This window comes from Ursus maritimus, unplaced genomic scaffold (genome assembly GCF_017311325.1).
Source record: "Ursus maritimus isolate PB19 unplaced genomic scaffold, ASM1731132v1 scaffold_19, whole genome shotgun sequence".
Classification (NCBI taxonomy): Eukaryota; Metazoa; Chordata; class Mammalia; order Carnivora; family Ursidae; genus Ursus; species Ursus maritimus.
In genome coordinates this window covers 56002848-56020918 of record NW_024424341.1, presented here as the reverse complement: position 1 = coordinate 56020918, position 18071 = coordinate 56002848, and the positions used below count along the sequence as shown (strand labels likewise).

General features: G+C 55.3%; 1 protein-coding gene and 1 long non-coding RNA gene across 2 annotated transcripts in view; one reads left to right on the top strand and one right to left on the bottom strand.

The window, feature by feature from the left end:
• LOC121103515 overlaps positions 1 to 1557 on the top strand; it is a 2796-nt gene extending 1239 nt beyond the window's left edge. The window contains exon 2 of the long non-coding RNA XR_005835794.1: positions 657 to 1557. This is a non-coding gene — a long non-coding RNA (uncharacterized LOC121103515). The remainder of the gene's footprint in view (positions 1 to 656) is intronic.
• BICRA (BRD4 interacting chromatin remodeling complex associated protein) overlaps positions 1 to 17843 on the bottom strand; it is a 74955-nt gene extending 57112 nt beyond the window's left edge. Inside the window, exon 1 of the mRNA XM_040634227.1 lies at positions 17724 to 17843. The gene's annotated coding sequence lies outside the window, so the exon portion shown is untranslated. The remainder of the gene's footprint in view (positions 1 to 17723) is intronic.
• Positions 17844 to 18071: the final 228 nt, after the last annotated feature.

Sequence of the window (18071 nt, the reverse complement as noted above, 5' to 3'; positions counted from 1 at the left end):
GGATCAAGTCCCACATCAGGCTCTTTGCTCAGTGGGGAGCCTGCTTCTCCCTCTCCCTTTGCTGCTCCCCCTGCTTGTGCTCTCTCCTCTCTCTCTCTCAAATAAGTAAATAAAATCTTTTTTAAAAATTAAATTTAGGGGTGCCTGGGTGGCTCAGTTGTTAAGCGTCTGCCTTCGGCTCAGGGCGTGATCCCCAGATCCTGGGATCGAGCCCCACATCAGGCTCCTCCGCTGGGAGCCTGCTTCTTCCTCTCCCACTCCCCCTGCCTGTGTTTCCTCTCTCGCTGGCTGTCTCTCTCTCTGTTAATAAATAAATAAAATCTTTAAAAAAAAATTAAATTTAAATTTAAAAGAGAAAGAGAGGGAAAGAGTTGTCAAAGATGATGCCCGGGCCACTGGGAGGATGGCACTGCCATCAAGAGATGGTGACAGCCCGGAGGGAGCAGGTTTGGTTTTGGCTTTGGTTTTGAGGTGGGCGAGAGGTGGGGAGCTTGATATTGGACACGTTAAATCTGGGGTGCCTAGCAGACAAGCCAGTGGGGAGTTCAGCAGAGGGGTACAGGCTGGACACAAAGTGCCAGAAACCAAGGGGGAAAGGGACTGATCCCCACCCTTAATCCCGCTGACATTTATGGGACTTGGCCTCTCTCTCCCAGTTCCCACAGATCTGACCCCACAAGAAGCACCTGCACCAAGGGCAGGCCCCCCTCTGGCCCATCACTCCATCCCCCCTTCCTCCTTTGTCACCAGCCACAGCCCAACACACTCCAGGCTTGGCGGCTTTCGGAGAACGGGCTTCCAGAAGCCTCACCGCCCCCTCGTGCCGCCCACCCTGCTTCCTCGCCTGCAGACCCCGTCAAGGCTTGACACACTGCTCATTAAATCGTCTAGCAACGCGCGGGGAACGCAAGTAGTAAATACAATCCAGCAGGGTGCTGGAAGACGCCGAGCGGTGCGCGCACCGTGCAACCCTTACACGCAATTGTGTGGGTCCCGATCCTTCCTTCAAAACCCTTGAGGTGAGATGTGTTCCAAAATGCAGCTTTTCTGCAGGCTCTGCACCTGGGAAGAGCATGCACCCATCTCTCCTCGAGCCCCCCCAGCTTCGAGGTGGCACCCTGTCATCACATACTAACATTTCTGCCGCCAAACGTATGAAGAGTTGCACGCAGCACGACAGAGACAGACAACCAACAGCCTGAGTTCGGGTCAGGTTTTGCTGCCCCCCGCGCCCCCGGGGCTGAGCCACTCTCAGCATCGCTGAGGTTGGTGGTGGCGTTTGGACGGCGCGCCTGGCTCACTGGCTGTCCTAAGAGGGGAAGAATCTTCGTGTGCTAACCTGGGAGGCTCCCCGAAGACCCAGAAGGAGGCAGCCCATGCGCTCTGGGTCCGACAAACCTGGCTTCAAATCCCCACTCTGCAATGCTCTGACCCTGGGCAACTGGCTTCAGTTCTCGGGGGGCTCAGTCCTGGGGGACAAGGAAGGATCTGGCTGTCGCCCTACCGACCTTGAATGAATGCTGGCGACTAGGCAACAGTAAAAGCAGCTAAACTTTACCAAGCCTTACTGTGGTCCTGGCAGCGGCTTCCGCTTCTATCCTTTTTTTTTTTTTTTTTTTTGAGAGAGAGAGTGAGCGAGTGGGGCGGGGCAGAGGGAGAGAGAGAATCCCAAGCAGACTCTACGCCCAACGTGGAGCCTGACGTGGGCCTCGATCTCACAACCCTGAGATCACGACCTAAGCCAAAGTCAAGAGTGGGACGCTCAACCGACTGAGGCACCCAGGCACCCCTACTTTTATCCTCTTTTAACAGAGATGTGGAGTAACCTGCCCGAGGAAGGAGCAAGCTGGGACCCCAGGCCCAAGATTATCGGACACAGGCCTTAAACATTGTCCAAAACTTGGGTCAAGCCCGTCGGGTCCACCCGTTCTGAGGCTTATCCCCCCTCGCTGTGGTAATAAGCTGGTCAAACACCAACCTGTGTGCTCTCTGCCTTCCCGTGAAATCCTCCCAAATAAAGCCGTGCAAGGGAGGTACTATTATTTTACTCCTCAACAGCACCCCAATGTACCCCACACCGATGGGGAGCCCACACACGGGGTCCCTAGACTGATACAGTATGTCTCCTGATCCAGCTGGCTCTAAGGCCACCTGGGACGTGCCAGACCTCCTCCACCACCTAGAATATCCTCTGGCCTCTCCTCTCCTTTTTTGGTTCCTGGGAAAGCTTCTCCTTCCTTTGAGCTCAGAGGCAGCTCCAGAAGCTGGCCTGAGACTCGAGGACTGAGAATCATGTAAGCAGCAGGACCTGGGCTGTTTCTCACCAGTGTCCCTGGGGCCCGGTATGGGCCTGGCACCAAGCAGCCACTCAATAAATCCTGGCTGCTGTTTGCCAGGGGTGAGAATGGTAAAGCCTTTCTGGAATGCAATTTGGCAGGGCTCACCCCAGTCCAAATGCACGCTTCCCTCTGCCTTAGCAATTTCTCTTCCAGGAATCTGGCCGGTAGAAACACTCTAGCACAAGTGACTGAAGGTCTGGATACAAAACCGTTAGGTCAGGTCACTCCCCAGCTCAAAAGCCTCCCATGGCTCCCACCTTACTAAGAATCGAAGCCCACAAGGTAGTCGAAGGCACAGAATGAAAACTCCAGAGCAACAAAGAGGTAGAGTGAATCAGCTACTAATGGAGAGAAGATGGGATACTAAAGCACTCATTTGATCTAAAGGCGGCAGGGGATGAGAAGGAAAGGCACAAAAAAACATAGGCGATAAACAGAAAACAAATGGCAAGACGGAAGATTTAAATCCAGCCGCATCAATAAAGACAATGAATGTAAATAGTCTAAAGGGGGCTGATCATACTAAGCAGCCTCACATGACTGCCGAGCACTTGACACGCAGCTAGTGCAAACAGAGATGTGCTATGTGTAAAATACACACTGGATTTCAAAAATGGGGGGGGGGGATGGTATAACAGGTGCTGGCGAAGATGTGAAGAAATTGGACCCCTTGGGGCGCCTGGCTGGCTCAGTCTGTAAAGTATGTGACTCTTTTTTTTTTAAGATTTTTTTATTTATTTGAGAGAGAGAGACAGCGAGAGAGGGAACACAAGCAGTGGGGAGCTGGAGAGGGAGAAGCAGGCTTCTCCACTGAGCAGGGAACCCGACATGGGGCCTGGGATCATGACCTGAGCCGAAGGCAGCCGCTTAGCGACGGCGTCACCCAGACACCCCAGAGTATGTGACTCTTTTTTTTTTTTTTTTTAAAGATTTTATTTATTTATTCGACAGAGAGAGAGACAGCCAGGGAGAGAGGGAACACAAGCAGGGGGAGTGGGAGAGGAAGAAGCAGGCTCCTAGCGGAGGAGCCTGATGTGGGGCTCGATCCCAGAACGCCAGGATCACGCCCTGAGCCGAAGACAGGCACTTAACCGCTGTGCCACCCAGGCGCCCCCAGAGTATGTGACTCTTGACCGCAGGGTCATGAGTTCAAGACCCACATTGGGCATGGAGTCTACTTAGAAAAGAAAAGAAAAGAAAAGAAAAGAAAAGAAAAGAAAAGGAAAAAGAAAGGGAAAGGGAAAAGAAAGAGAAAGAAAGAAAGAAAGAAAGAAAGAAAGAAAGAAAGAAAGAAAGAAAGAAAGAAAGAAATTGGAACGCTCGAGCATTGCTGGTGGGAACAAGAAATGGTGCGGCCGCTGGGAAAATCAGCAGTTCTTCCAAGTTAACACAGAACTCCCACAGGCTGCAGCCGTCCCACGCGCAGGTATATGTCCAAAGGAACAGAAAGCAGGACTCAGACGTACACCAACGTTCACAGCAGCAGTATTCACAGTAGCCAACAGGTGGACACAACCCAAATGGCCATCGAAGCATGAATGGATGAACAAAATGGGGTGTATACAGACAAGGGACTATTATTCAGCCTTATAAAGGAAATAAACGCCAATCCAGGCTGTAGCACGTTTGAGCCTTGAGGACATGACGTTGAGTGAAAGAAGCCAGACGCAGAAGGATGAATACCGAATGATCACACTTCTGTGAGGCGCCGAGGGAAGGCAAATTCATGGGGACAGGAAGGAGACCAGAGGCTCCGAGCAGGTGGGGGGAGAGGGCATGTTGAGGGTAGAGGGTTTCTGTTCGGAACGGAGAACAAGTTCTGGAATGGATAGTGGTGATGGTTATACAACCTGCAAACAGACTTGCCGCTTAATTGTGCCCTTAAAAATAGTTAAGATGGGAGGGCGCCTGGGTGGCTGGGTTGGTTAAGCATCTGCCTTCGGCTCGGGTCATGATTCCAGGGTTCTGGGACCGAGCCCCCATCCGGCTCCCTGCTCAGCGCGGAGCCTGCTTCTCCCTCTGCCTCTGCCCCTCCTCCCACTCCTGCGCACATGCTCACTCGCGCGCGTTCTCTCTCTCTCACAAATAAATAAAATCTTTAAAAAATATGCTTAAAATGGTAAATTGTATGTTCCATATATTTTACCGCAATAAAAAGACTATAAATAGCTCAGTGATGTCTACATTGTTCACATGTCGGTATAATAATATTTGGGACATATTAAGTTATATAAAATAAAACACACTCCCTTCAGTTTTCCCTGTTTCTTTTTACTGTGCCTACTAGAAAATTTAAGATAACATGTAAAGGGCACGTGGGTGGCTCTGTGGGTTAAGCCTCTGACTCTTGATTTTGGCTCAGGTCATGATCTCAGGGTCATGAGCTCGAGCCCTGCATCAGACTCTGCTCTGGGCTTGGAGCCTGCTTAGGATTTTCTCTCTCTCTGCCCCCGCCCCCAAGCCCTCTCTCTAAGTAAATAATTAAGTAATTAAAATACAATAAAATAACGTGTAAGTGGCTAGCATTTTCTTTCTACTGGACAGTGTTGGTCTCAATATTCTAATCCGATGAACGGTCAAACCATACGCTATCTGCAAGAGACACACTTTAAATGTAGAGACACATATAGATAGGCTTACAGCAAAAACTGGAACTGAACTATGAAGGGCATCCACAGAGTGGAGGTTAAATAATCTGGGGAAGACTCCTCAGCTGCTAAAAGAATGGGGTTCTAGACTGCAGACAGGGAACCAACTCTAAGACATTTGTTCAATTTAAAAAGTAAGACGGGGGCGCCTGGGTGGCTCAGTTGTTAAGCGTCTGCCTTCTGCTCAGGGCGTGATCCCAGGGTCCTGGGATCGAGCCCCACATCAGGCTCCTCTGCCGGGAGCCTGCTTCTTCCTCTCCCACTCCCCCTGCTTGTGTTCCCTCTCTCGCTGGCTGTCTCTGTCAAATAAATAAATAAAATCTTAAAAAGAAAAGTAAGACATAGAGGAGTAGGGGGCAGACGAAACAGGTCACGGGGACGATCAGTACAGCATAGGGAATATAGTGAATGATACCATAATAACCCTGTGTGGTAACTACACTTACTGTGATAGCATTCCGTAACCCACAGAATTGTCGAATCACTACGGTGTCCTAATATATGTGAAAACTCCTAGGCTATCGTACGCCAACCATACTTCAATTGGAAAAAAAGATTTAGATCAATAAATGTGTGGAAGAATCCACATAGTACATGTGATCAAAGAGAAAAAAATGTATACGTGGAAAAAAGCAGCTGAAGAAACCCCAAATTCCTCGAAGGAACCCCAAATTCCTTGCAGAGTCTCTTGTGGAGCGGGAAGGAAAGTGGGGGGCAGTGAAAAGACGATCACAGTGTTCTCACTTGCACGCCTTTCTTCCTTGTATAATAATTCATACACACCCGCCCTCAAATGCACGAACCCCGAAAGCTAAGAGTTCAGGAATCCTATTTTAGCCTTGCGGCCCCCACGTGTCCATCGCATTTGCGACACGGTCTGATAGCCACTGGACACAGCGCCACTCAAGTGTGTGCTTCCCCTCTCCCTCGGGGGAGTGGGGAGCAGTGATCTCACCCGGGGGCTTGTCAGCAAGCAATTCGGGTGGGAGAAACGGTCGATCTCCGGCACAGCCCAAGCTCACTGCAGCAGTCGGTCCAGACTAAAGGCTGCCTGGGGACAGTAACAAGCCCAGGGCAGACACCGTCATAGCCAGGGGCACTTGCGACGCGCTTACGAGACACCGACACCTGACCACACGTGAGCTCAATGAGACTCCACGGAGGGTCCTAACCAGCTGGTATTTTAGATCTCCGGCCCCGTGTCCACGATTCCAACCTCCAAAGGTCTCTGACGACCGTCCTTTTTCTTTCTTCCTGACTCACTCGGGGGCACGGCCGCCTGGCTGGGGGCGTTTCACGTTAGCCGGGTGCGGGCTCCCGTCTGAAATGGTCTGCACTTCCGAACACCTACGAAGCCTACCGGGGATGGCCATAAATGGGGCGCTTCTGTTGACGGGTGATGTCCCGGAGCCTCCACGGTAAAGGCGTCAGGCCCCTGGCGCGGACTGATGGGGAAACTGAGGCTCAGAGAGCTGGGGGGCCCTGGCTCCCCATCCCACGGAGGGCTCCGGGCCAGCGCTGCCTGGAGTCCCGCCCCTCCGCCCCTGGCAGGTCTGGCTGACTCACATGGGCTCACAAGCAAGCTCACACACACATCCGCCGTCTGGAGGAAGCTGGGCGGCCTCCTCGCTTATGTTAATGAAGACACAACAGAGGGTAAAAAGGGAAAGAGGAGGGAGGGACGGTGCCCCGCTGAGCCTGGGCCTCCAATGGCTCAGCTGAGGCCCAAGCTGGATCCCAGGGCAAAGCAGGGTAATGTCGAGGGCAGTGGGGAAGGGGGGGGAAGGGCAAGCTTCCGGGATTGTGGGCTTGCTCATTGCGGGGGGCTGTAACCAGGAAGCAGTGAGGTTCACGGCTAAGGACCTGGGCTGCGGGGGCCAGGCCACCCCGGGGAATCCCCACAATGCCGGTTAGCAGCTGTGTGATGGGGCAAGTCACTTAACCGCTCGGGGCCTCAGCTTTCTCATCTGTAAAATGGGGTTGCTCACTCACCCACCTCCTGGGGTCCTTCTGTGCAATGAGTCCGTACTTGTAAAGGGCCTAGACAGCTGCCTGGGACAGTGCTGGGGGTCACTATTGTTGCTATAGGGACAACCTGTGTAAAGCTCCTAACTAGAGCCCCAACCCCCTGACATCCTTGGCCAAATGCGGGGATATGGAGACAAGAGTGTGGTTCTCTGGGGAAAGGCCTGTGGCCTCCGAGCAGGTTCTCAAAAGGACCTAAACCTCCTTCTCCCAAACTGAGAACAAGCACATGCCTAAGACCTTGGCTCCAAAGAAATAAAAGGTGACTCTCCCAAGCAGGAAGGCCCACCCCCAGCCACCAGATGGCAATATCGCGGGCCACCCCGCACCCCACCTCGGCTCCTGTTCCCAAGCAGCCCCACGCTGGCCCCTCGAACTCCTTCCCAACTGCACCACATCTTTCTTCTGCCTTCACACTCAGCTCCTCACCTCCTGACCTTCGAGAAAACCTCACTCCTGAGCCCCACCCAGTACCACCCCCTCCTGCTCTTCTAGAATCTTCCTTTGCTCCTTTCCTTTTCTCTCCTGACGCTCTAAGCCCGCTCAGCACCTAAAAAAACCCGATCCAACGTGCTTGTCTCATGATCCACGGAAAGGTCACCTGGACCTCACTGGTTCAAAAAACCCTGATTACAGGCTTATTCTGAGTCAGGTCCTGGGGATGAATCCTAACACGGAAACAAGCTCAGTCAAGTGAAGGAAGTGGGACAGAGTTGTCAAGGAAGAATTCCTGGAGGAGGGGGTATGTAAGAGGCCTGCTGGAGACAGGAAGGAGTTGGGGAAGATCACTGCAGGTAGAGGGCACAGCAAGGGCAAAGGTGGGGAGGCAGGAACAAGCTTGGGGTGCCGAGAAGGCAAAGTGAAAGGTCAGGGAATTTCAGGCCACCAGACTAGGGTTTTGTCAGAAGCGGGGAGGGGCAGACTTACCTGAGGGCACTAGGGAGCCAAAGAGGTAGTAAGATTTTATTTTTGTTAAAGATCTGGCTGCCAAAAGCTCTTGTCTTTCTGTCTTCCTTCCTTCCTCCCTCCCTTCTGTCCATCCATCCATGACGCCATCCTTCCCCTTCCTGTGGCTCCTCACATTCCAGTCTGGCTCCTGTCCCTACCTACTTCTCAGACCCAGGAAGCCCCCCTCAAGTCCATTTAAGCTAAGACCTTCCTGGAAGCTCTCTCCCTTTGCTCCTGAGACACCCGATCCAGACCCTCCTCCTCTCTTCCTCTGTTTTGGCCACAGAAGTTCCTCCACTACGTGGTCAAGCCCATTCTCCACTCTCTCCTGTCCCCATCCCTGGGACCAATCACTCAGTGTCGCCGTCTCTCACTTGTGACCCCGAGAGCTCATCCATTCTGTACCTCTCTCCCCTCTGCGTCCCTCCATCATCCACGAGGGTGTTAGGGCTGTACTCCCTGGGGTCTGTGCTCCCCAAACTATAAATGCCTCTACCCATCTCAACAGGGGACACCTGCATCTATCCAGTTGCTCAGGCCAATGACCTTTGTGCAAAGTATCCCAGCATCCACTGGGAATGGCCTTGAGCCCAAAGCCTACCCCCAGAAGCCCCCTCCTCCAGGAAGCCTGGCCTGATGCCTCCTTCTGACCTCCCCCCAGCTCAGCAGGCATCCTTGAGATAGGGATCTCACCTTGCAGGGAGGGTAGGAGTGTTTCTGGCTTCCCTCCCTCCCCTGTCCCTGAGGGCAGAGCTCTGAGGCCAGGCACACAGGAGGCCCACTGTGTGGGTCTGAATTAACTGATGGCATGTACTTGGAGTCAGACCTTGGACAAGTCACTTCGCTTCTTGCTGCCTATGTGACAGGGAGGTAGTGGCAAGCCGGGGGTCTAGCCCCAGGGAGAATTTTAAGCAAACCGTAGCAGGACAAGGAACAGAGCTGATGGGCAAGTAGCAACATGGGGGGCCACCGAAGAGCAAGCTCAGAAGTTGGCTCAGTGTGCCCCGTTGACAAATGGAGATAATGCCCCCCCCTGCTTCCGAAAGGTCTAAATGAAACAACAGGACTGTGGAAGGGGGACGTGCTCGGGAAACGGCAAAGGGCTGGCCCCAGTCCTGATGTGCCCCACAGGCTCTGATTCCCACAGACTAGGCACTGGGGAGGCAGCGAGGACAGGATAGACAATGTCCATGGAATGAGGGTCCGCTGTGGCTGGAAGATCCATGGCTCCCTGTCTTGGGAGAGGGGCCTGCAGGCTGAGCCCTGCGACTCTGAGAGGTGGGCTTCCTGAGCAAACAAAGTGCTCAGGGCTGGGGCCCTCCGCCGGGCATTTTTGACAAAAACCTCTGGTGATTTGGAAGCAGGTGGGTCACTGTTTGAGAAACAGCATAGGGATTCCAAACACGAGCTCTGTACTTCCCTGTCTCTACCCCTGTGATATGCCCACCATTCATTCAGTCAGTCAACAAACATCGGGGCTCAACTGCATGCCAGGAGCTGAGAACACGGAGCCCACTGTTTCTCTCCTACTGCAGTTTAGAGTCTAGTGAAAAATCCAGGCCTGAAGAAGAGCTCACAGGAGACCTACCACATTCCAAGGGGGCTATGGGGGGTTAGTCAGTGAACTGGGAGGGTGTCCCCAGACCAGGGCGCTGGGGGCCTGCGCAGGGTAGCCAAGGGAGGGGTGTTCGGAGGCTGAGACTTCCTGGGGAAGGGGGTCTCTCTCTCCTGAGCGAAAGGAGGTAAAAACCTTCCCATGGACTCGTGCTCCATGAGAAAAAGGAAGCCCTTCCAGATACCCACAACATGGCTAAATCTTAAAATGATGCCGCTGAGCCAGAGACACCCAACTCAAAGGACCACACAGCACAGGCTGTAAAATTCGAGAAGAGGCCACGTGCATCCACCTCGACTGACAAGGAGGACTAGTGCCCCGAGCAGCTGTTGGCAGGAAAGGCCAACAAGGGGACTTCTTGGCCATGACGGGAACGTTCTGGATCTTGATGGCAGTGTGGGTGACACAGGTGGCCACGTTTGCCAGGACTCATCAAGACACACACTTCGACTCCGTGTTTGAGCGCATGTAAATTATCTTTCAATGACAGGACGGGGGGAAGTCATGCATACACATGGACGATCTTCCCGGGAACACAGGAGGGAGGTCGCTGGGCACATTCTGGGGAGAAGGCAAGCCAGTGTGGCAAGAGCTTGGCAGGAGAGGGTGAAGAGCTAAGAACCCCCCTTACCCAGCCTGGAGGGGGGGCACTCAGTGTTCGAAGATGGGTCCAGGGCAGCAAAATGTCGCAACCACTTTGTGAAACAGGAGCTGTGGGCATCTGCCCTCCCAGCACCACACAGGGGACAGGAGGCAGCACCCATCGTCTGGAGAGGGGGCTCCTGGGAGCTACAGCCTGCAGGTGTCCTGGGGGGATGGACCACCCTTTGCCTCCAGGTTGCAAAGCACTAGAAGCTCCCCCCTCTCAGGACCCCAGGGGTCATGAATGAGGACCCGGCAGACGCAGACATTCTCCTCTCTCTCTGCTTCCAAGGCTGCCAGGATGGGGCCTTGGGGACCCAGGGTGGGAAGGTGGGGGGTCACCTAGAAGTCAGCAGCCCCCTCCAGCCCCTCCAACTATAAGCACTTCAAAGGGGGAAATACAGAGGGATGGAGTGGTCAAGAGGAGGGTACAGAGGCGGCTGAGCATGGCCAGGGCTCCAGGGACCCTTCCTCTGACCCCCTGAACCCTAGAAAGAGCATCTGGTTACACACAGTCCAAGTGCACACCAAATAACTAACGACAGCGACAATGACAATGACCCCCACTGGCTGCTGAGCGCTTCCTCTGAGCCAGGCACTTGTAAAACGCCTTTCCATGCGCGACTCACAAAGCAGATGTCAAGGCTCTCAGAAGAAGAGTCTCTTATTATTCCTGTGCTCCTGGTTCTCCAGCCTGGGTTTACGGAAGGGAAGCAACTTGCCCCAAGTCACAAGGTTAGAAGGGGCAGCAAGAGCACACAAATCGGGGCAGCCGACCCAGTTACCCTCGCCTCCGGGGTCATCCTGTCCATCACCCTGCCACTGGCCCAACTTCTCCGACTCGCCCGTTACGGGGACAACTGCTGCACAGAACAGCAGAACCGAGGCCCACACTGTACATATCCAGGGGTAAACTGCAAACCTGTGTCACTGGAAACAGCCCCCAGGGTCCGAGGCCCGGGGTGCCCAAGACAGGGACCTCAGCAAGGTCCCAAAGAAGGGAACGCAGAGAAAAGACAACCGGGCCGAAGCCCACTCCCCGCCACCTCAGTTTCCCCAACCTGGGAAATGGGCTTCATGTCTCCTCCCTCACAGAAAAGGACAGATCCTGGAGGTGGCCAAACGGATTCTGGACCCCAGAAATAGCAATACGATTAGTAATATAATTGAGATGATACAAGGTCTGGAATTTGCTTAAAAGTTTCTAGCAGAAGAGAACCCCCAAAAAAAGTGCAGAGTAGGGGGTGGGGAAACAGACAAAAGAAAGAGCAGCAGAAATCTCCTGAAGCTGGTGATGGGCACAGCGGGGTTGATTACGCCATTCTCTCAAAATCTCCATGATAGGGGCGCCTGGCTGGCTCAGTTGGTTGGGCAGCTGACTCTTGATTTCGGTTCAGGTCATGATCTCAGGGTCATGGGATCGAGGCCTGCATCAGGGAGTGGGGGGGGGGGTGCTCAGTGGGGAATCTACTTGAGATTCTCTCTCCCTCTGCCCCCTTCCCCCGCCTCGCTCTGTCTCTCTCAAATAAATAAATCTTTAAAATGCCAATATTGATTGCCTACGGTTTAGGGGGAAGGCAGCACGGACTTGGGTATCGGATCCCACGGGAGACTTTACTACTTCTTTTAATCACTACCATCATCATCATCACATTTTTTTAAAGCAGGCTCCATGCCCATGTGGGACTTGAACTCGCGACCCAGAGATCGAGTCACATGTTGTACCAGCTGAGCCAGCCAGGCGCCCCAGCACTAACATTTTTTGAGCACCTGCCATGAACCAGGAGCACAGTGTTCGGCACTGAACGTCCGTGAGATGCCGGAGGCGGGTCTCCTGTCATCCGCGTTCTTTCGGTTGGGGAAACTGAGGCACGAAGCGGGGAAGCCCTGCCTGTTCCCAAGGTCACGCCACCACGCCTCATGCCAGAGCAGCCTGCTATGTGCCCTTTGCGGCCACGCGGCTTACTATGCCAACATTGTTCTCCATGTGCCTTTGGGGAAGACAAGGAAGACCTTTCAGAGTGCAGAAGTCAGCATGGGTCCCACAGCAGAGCAGTCATCACAGTGGCTATAAGGGCAACATCGGTCGCCAGTTTCAAAAGCCTAGGCATGCCCAGCTCGGGAGAGCACCGCCCCATTCAGCCCTCACAGCAGACGCTACAAGGGAGCCATCGGGAGCCCGCTTTACAGATAAGGAAACTGAGATCCAGAAGACAGATCATTTGGCCTGGGTCACACTATAATTAAGTGGGAAAGCAAGCCTTCCCTCCCCTGCCTGCCAACTAGGGTTCACAGCCAAGAATCTGGCGGGTCCCAGCCCCAGGAGAAAGAACCGCCAAAGAAAGAGCGCTAACACCGCCAATGACTGATAAGGCTACCTACGCGCTCTAGGAGTGTTACGCAATCCTCGCGACCTTCCAAAAGCTGGCACTGAGATGAACCCATTTAGCAGAGGGGAAAACGGAGGTCCAGAACCAGCACGTTCCTTGCCTGCAGCCGTCCGACTGACAGGAGGTGGAACCAGGATTCCAACCCACAGAGAGCTGGCTTCCAGAGTTCGTGCCCTTGACCTCCATACCAAGCGGCAAGCACACCACGCAGGCCACGGGCAGAAAGGAAGATGCCAGGAAGTCACAAGGGGCGAGATACCAGAGCAGGAGAGGAATGACTTCTTCTGAGAGCAGGTGCTATGACAAATCACAGACCCTTGATCCAGGGATCCCACTTCCGGAAGAATATCCCACAGGCATACCCCATTCCCAGTAAGACATGGGGATGTGTGTCTTCCAGCCCTGTGCGTTGGGAAACGCTTCTGCACCCACGTTAAGTCCATGGGGATTCACCCACACCACAGAATACCACGCAGCCAAGAAAAAGACGGAGGAGCTCCTCCCTCTACTGTGAGTGAAAAAAAGCAACGTGCAGGGCAAAGGGGAGAGCATGGGAAAGAAATATTGTTTTTTGAAAAAAAGATTTTATTTATTTGAGAGAGAGAGAGCATGAGCAGAGAGAGGGGCAAGAGGGAGCCCCACCCGACTCGGGGCTCGATGCCACGACCCTGGGATCATGACCTGAGCTGAAGGCAGATGTTTAACTGACTGAGCCACCCAGGCGTCCTGAAGGAATATTCTTAAAGATATACACACGGTTATAAATGTGTGTGCACAGAACAACAGGACTGGGGAGCTGCCTCGGGGGAGGGGGGCTGAGGGGCTGGGATGCTGGAGGGTGGGGGGGGAGAGAGCAGAGAAAGACTTACTATGTTTGGTATTTTGAAATTGTCTCATATGCATGTACCACTTAGAGGGGGGAAAAAAAGACAGAAAGAAGTGGCTTCCTCCTTGGAGCCTTCCCAGACCACCCAGACAGAATTGCTCAAATCCCACAGCAGCGAACCCAGCCCTGGAGACAATACTTGCCTCCAGCCTCCTCCTGGACTGGGTCCCTGGCACCCAGTAGGCCCTCAGGAAGCTTAACTGGGGACAATTAAAGGAACAAAAGCACTCTTTCCTGCCTCTCCTGCCAACAGATCCCACGCCACCGTGAATACACAAACTGACACAAAACTAATTGTCACCAAACGAGAAATGTCTTAGAAAACTCTCTCCGTTGGGGGATCAGTGCATGTCACCGAGACACAAAGGCTTCAGTCGATGGGGACAGAACTCTAACGCCTGATACTCCAGGCAGGGCAGGATTCAGAAGGAACGAGGAGGGAATCCTTGGGGACAATTCAAGCAAACATTTCCCATGTGTCTCTGGGGGTGAAGCATCCCACTCTGGGGAGCCAACTCCGGCAGCCCCTTCATGTGCCAACAGGGGGGACAAAACTCAGATAGGACGAGGGGATTAGTAGGGACCAAATCATTCTGATTTGGGGGGAGCAGTTTACGTCATGGATATTAGCTCAGGTAACCTGTTTCCATTGAGAGGGTGCCTGGCAGGGGAAGACCCAAAAGAGACCAGAGCAAGAGAACTATGCCCCCTACCCCTCTCCCCAGCGGGCAGGACAGGGAAAAAGGCAGCCCCTCACTGCTTTCCAAGCCCAAGCCCGCTGGAAAGGAATGCCATGTTTTCCTGTTTCCAATTAACTCCCCCCCCCCCCCCGCTAAAAGGCAGCCCCCAGGAACCTGGGGAACCCCCCCCCACCCCCACCCTAGGACCCTCCTACCAGGCCTCAGTGCTTGGCGCTGACCCCTTCCACAGCTCTTGGGGGTGGGAGGGGAAGACCCCACGATCCCGAGGGAAGGCTGGGGAAGGCCCCAGAGGCCTCTGGGAAGGAAGTCAGCAGGGAGGGGGGTGGAGCCCAGGCCTGTCCCTCTAGGGCCTTACTCATGCTTCTCCACTCAAAAAAAAAAATCAGTTCCTATTTTCAGGAAACACTCAGGCTTGAGGGACCTGTATGTTCCCTACAGCCCCTCTCCTCCTGCCCCAAAGGAATTATTACGACTTATGCCTATCATCTCAGGAAGGAAGATATTTACACATCAAGGACAGGACAGCAGATAAGGGACAAGAGCTCTCTCAAAACGCTGACAAATGTGGAACCCCTCTCCCACTCTCTCCCACCCCCTGCAGTCTGGGCTGGAGTGCCCTCCCAGCCAAGGAACGGGCTTTCCCTGGGCTCAGTTTTCTCATCTGTAAAATGGCGAGATTACCCGTGTCACCCTCTTCACTGGGCGAGCTGGGCCCTCCCCAGCCCCTCTCCCTCAGCAACCCCTGCCATGTTTACTCAGCACCAGTTGTGCAGAAGGGGAAGGGTCCCAGTTCAGAGAGCTGGCAGGGGAATGTCACCAATTTACCGTTGGCCCTCACCCACCGGCCACAGGGACCTCCTCCAGGCCTTTTGCTACTGGTCCTTAAATGCCCAGCACCTAACATTCCTCCCCACCCCCACAAGCTCACCATATCCGTCTGCTAAATGACAAAAATAACACGTTTAGATAATACTTTCACCCACCTCAAGGTCAGTTAAGGGAACTATAATTATCGTCACCTGCAGATGAAGAAACTGAGGACTAGGGACTCAAGTGGCCTGCCTAAGGCTACAGAGTGGGGCAGGGGGTCTGACGCCAGCCACAGGGAGGATGGGCAAGAAGGTTCTCTGCCAGGGCGCCATGGAGGGTGGCAGGGCAGAGGGACCACAAAGGTCCCCAACAACAGCTCGGCTTCCCCGCTGGCGGGGCTAAGTAGCAGAAAGCCGGGCCAAGTCCCAGCTCGGGTGGAGGAGAAGGACGACGGTGGGGCCAGCTCCCAGGTGCCCCCCAGTCCGCACCCAGCCAGGCCTGCGGCACCCCATCCCCACGCACACATTTCCAAGCTCGGCTCTTCCCGGGGCAAATGCTCTACTCCTGCCACGGGTGAAATGATTCTGCTCTCAGTCCAACTTCCAGATGTCTCTACCCCTTCCCAAAAACCAGCACGGGGTGGAGGTGGGGGGGACGACAGATGACAGGGGACAAAACAATAGCTCCTTCCACTCCAGGTTATTATTATATTTGAGACACAGGTCAACCGAAATCAACAGGACAAAGTGCCAAAGAGGATCCCGGAGAACTTCACAGTTTGGAGCCGAGTTGCAGAAACCGGAAATGGTTGCAAATTGGCGCTGTGTGACCCTGGGCAAGTCGCTTAACCTCTCTGAGCCTCCATTAGCCTGTCGGCAAAATGGGTGTTAACGACTGTCCCTATTCCCTCCTGGGGCTGTGGCCAGTGTGTAGCAGAAGCCAATCCATAATGCTCCCGGGGTAGAGAGAGGCTGTTATTTCCGGCTTCTAGGAGTGGGGGAGCTATGGGGGAGGGTGGGGTAGGTAAACATGCCCCTGAAAGTCCCACCAGACATCAGCAGGAGGGAAGGGGATGATTCCTGAACTGTCCAACTCCCCTGTTCTCCCACCACCCTACAGGTCTGAGCTGCCTGAGCCTCTGACACCCACCCCAGGTGAAAGCGCACAGAGAGAGCGAGCGAACTGTTTCCCCCCACAGGCGCCGGCAGAAAGGAGGTGTGAAGGCAACGCAAACACTCGGTACATCCCCAAACGGTTATTATTCTATTGGAGGGCCGTGTGACAAAAGGGGCTGATTGTCCGGACATGAGGCTGGGCACGGACTGCAGGCCACAGTCTGGGAACACCAGAGGGCTGGGACCTGTCACCCCGGCCTCCCGGGGAGAGCTGACACGGCGGCCTCTGACCCCACCTCCCAGGAAGTTCAGCTGCTCAGAACCACAAAGCAAAACAAAGGGGCGCGGAGAGGAAGGAGCCACCGTACCTTCCAATCACGCTGGCCCCCGTGCCCTGAGCCGCGAGCCCGGAGCCCGGAGCCGCAGCCCGAGCAGGAGCCCCGGCGCGGCTCCTCGCCCGGTTCTCCGCTGGCCGCGGACCAAGGCCCGGGCAGCCCCTGGTCCCCTGTCTCCCCGCGGCCGCCCGTGACAGGAGCCGGGGAAGCAGCCGAGGGGCAGCCAGGGATGGGAAAACCAGATGGCTCCATCCCTCCTCCCTCCTCCTCCATCCCTCCCTCCGGGTGCCCGCGGGCCTGGCCGCCCTCCGCAGGGGCCCGGGGAGGCCGCGGGCCCGGCTCGTCCGGGCTCACCCCAGGGAAAGGGTTGCCTTTGTCTAAAGGTCACCACCCGAGCGCGGTGCCCGGGCTGGGCCTGGTGCCTCCCATTCCCAGGCCGAGGGGGTGGAGATGGGGGGCCGCCCCAAATCTCGGGAGGTGACAGGGGTAAGGCTCCCCTCCCTCCCCTCCCCCTCCCCGTAACGGCCCCCTCCGGGACCAGCCAGCTAGCGGGGGAGGGGGTCAACTCCCTTCATCGCTGGGGGGTGGGGGACCAAGTCAACTCCTTTCATTGTTTAGGGGCGGTGGGGAGGGGGAGACCCAATGGCCTCCTTCAGCATCCATCCCTCCCCAGCCTGCCGGAGGCCCCGTTTCTCCCCGGCACCCCCGGCAGGGATTTGGGGAGGGGGCGCAGGGGACGGGCGAGAGGGGGAGATGAAGGCTCGCCACCTCCGGCAGGGAGAGCACCAACCGCTGCCCCATTGCCCTCTTCTTCTCTGAAAGGCGGGGAGCAGGGTGAGGGGAGGCCCCGGCCGGGGAGAAGTCTCCCCGCCTCCCCGTGGAACGTGGAGTCGTCGCTTTTTCCGCCGCTCCATTGTATCCCCGGCAGCCGGCAGGGAGGGACAGAGAGGAGGCACCGGGCCGCCGGGTGGCAGGGAGCCGGGGTCCCCCGCAGGATCGGGGCGGCGGTGATGGTGGGAGAGACGCGGGGGGTGGGGGGGCTGCCGGGGGTGGTGGGCGCCGAGCAAAAAAGAGCAGCAGAGGCGCTGCGCCGGTGGAAGAGCTGAAGTGTGTGAAGTGTCGGGGTGGGTTCGCCCCAGCTCCACATCCCCCACACACCCTCGGCTCAACCCCCACTCCCCCCGCTTTTTGCGCCTGTGCAACCCCGAGCTCGCAGGTAGAGAGAGTTAAGAGATTTAAAGAGAAATTGCTACATTGTGAGAAACTCACCCTGATGTTTGAGCAGCCGTCGGCGCGGGGTCTCCGAGACGGCCCCGCACGGGCTGCAAAGGGAGGACCCAGAAGGGGCCGACCGGCCGGGCCGGTCAGCGCACTGCCTGATCGCATGGCGGCCGCCCGGCAGCCTCCGCCAGGGCCCTGCCGCCGCCCCGCGCCGCGGCCCGGGCGCCCCGGCCCCGCGCGCGCTCCGGGGAGGACCCCTCGGGTTTGCAAAAAAAAAAAAAAAAAAAAAAAAAAAAAGAAAAAAATTTTAATTAAATGCAAAAAAAAAAAAAAAAAAAAAAACCCTTGCAGGTTTTGTGTCCGCCCCCCCTTCCTCCTCCTCCTCCTCCTCCTCCT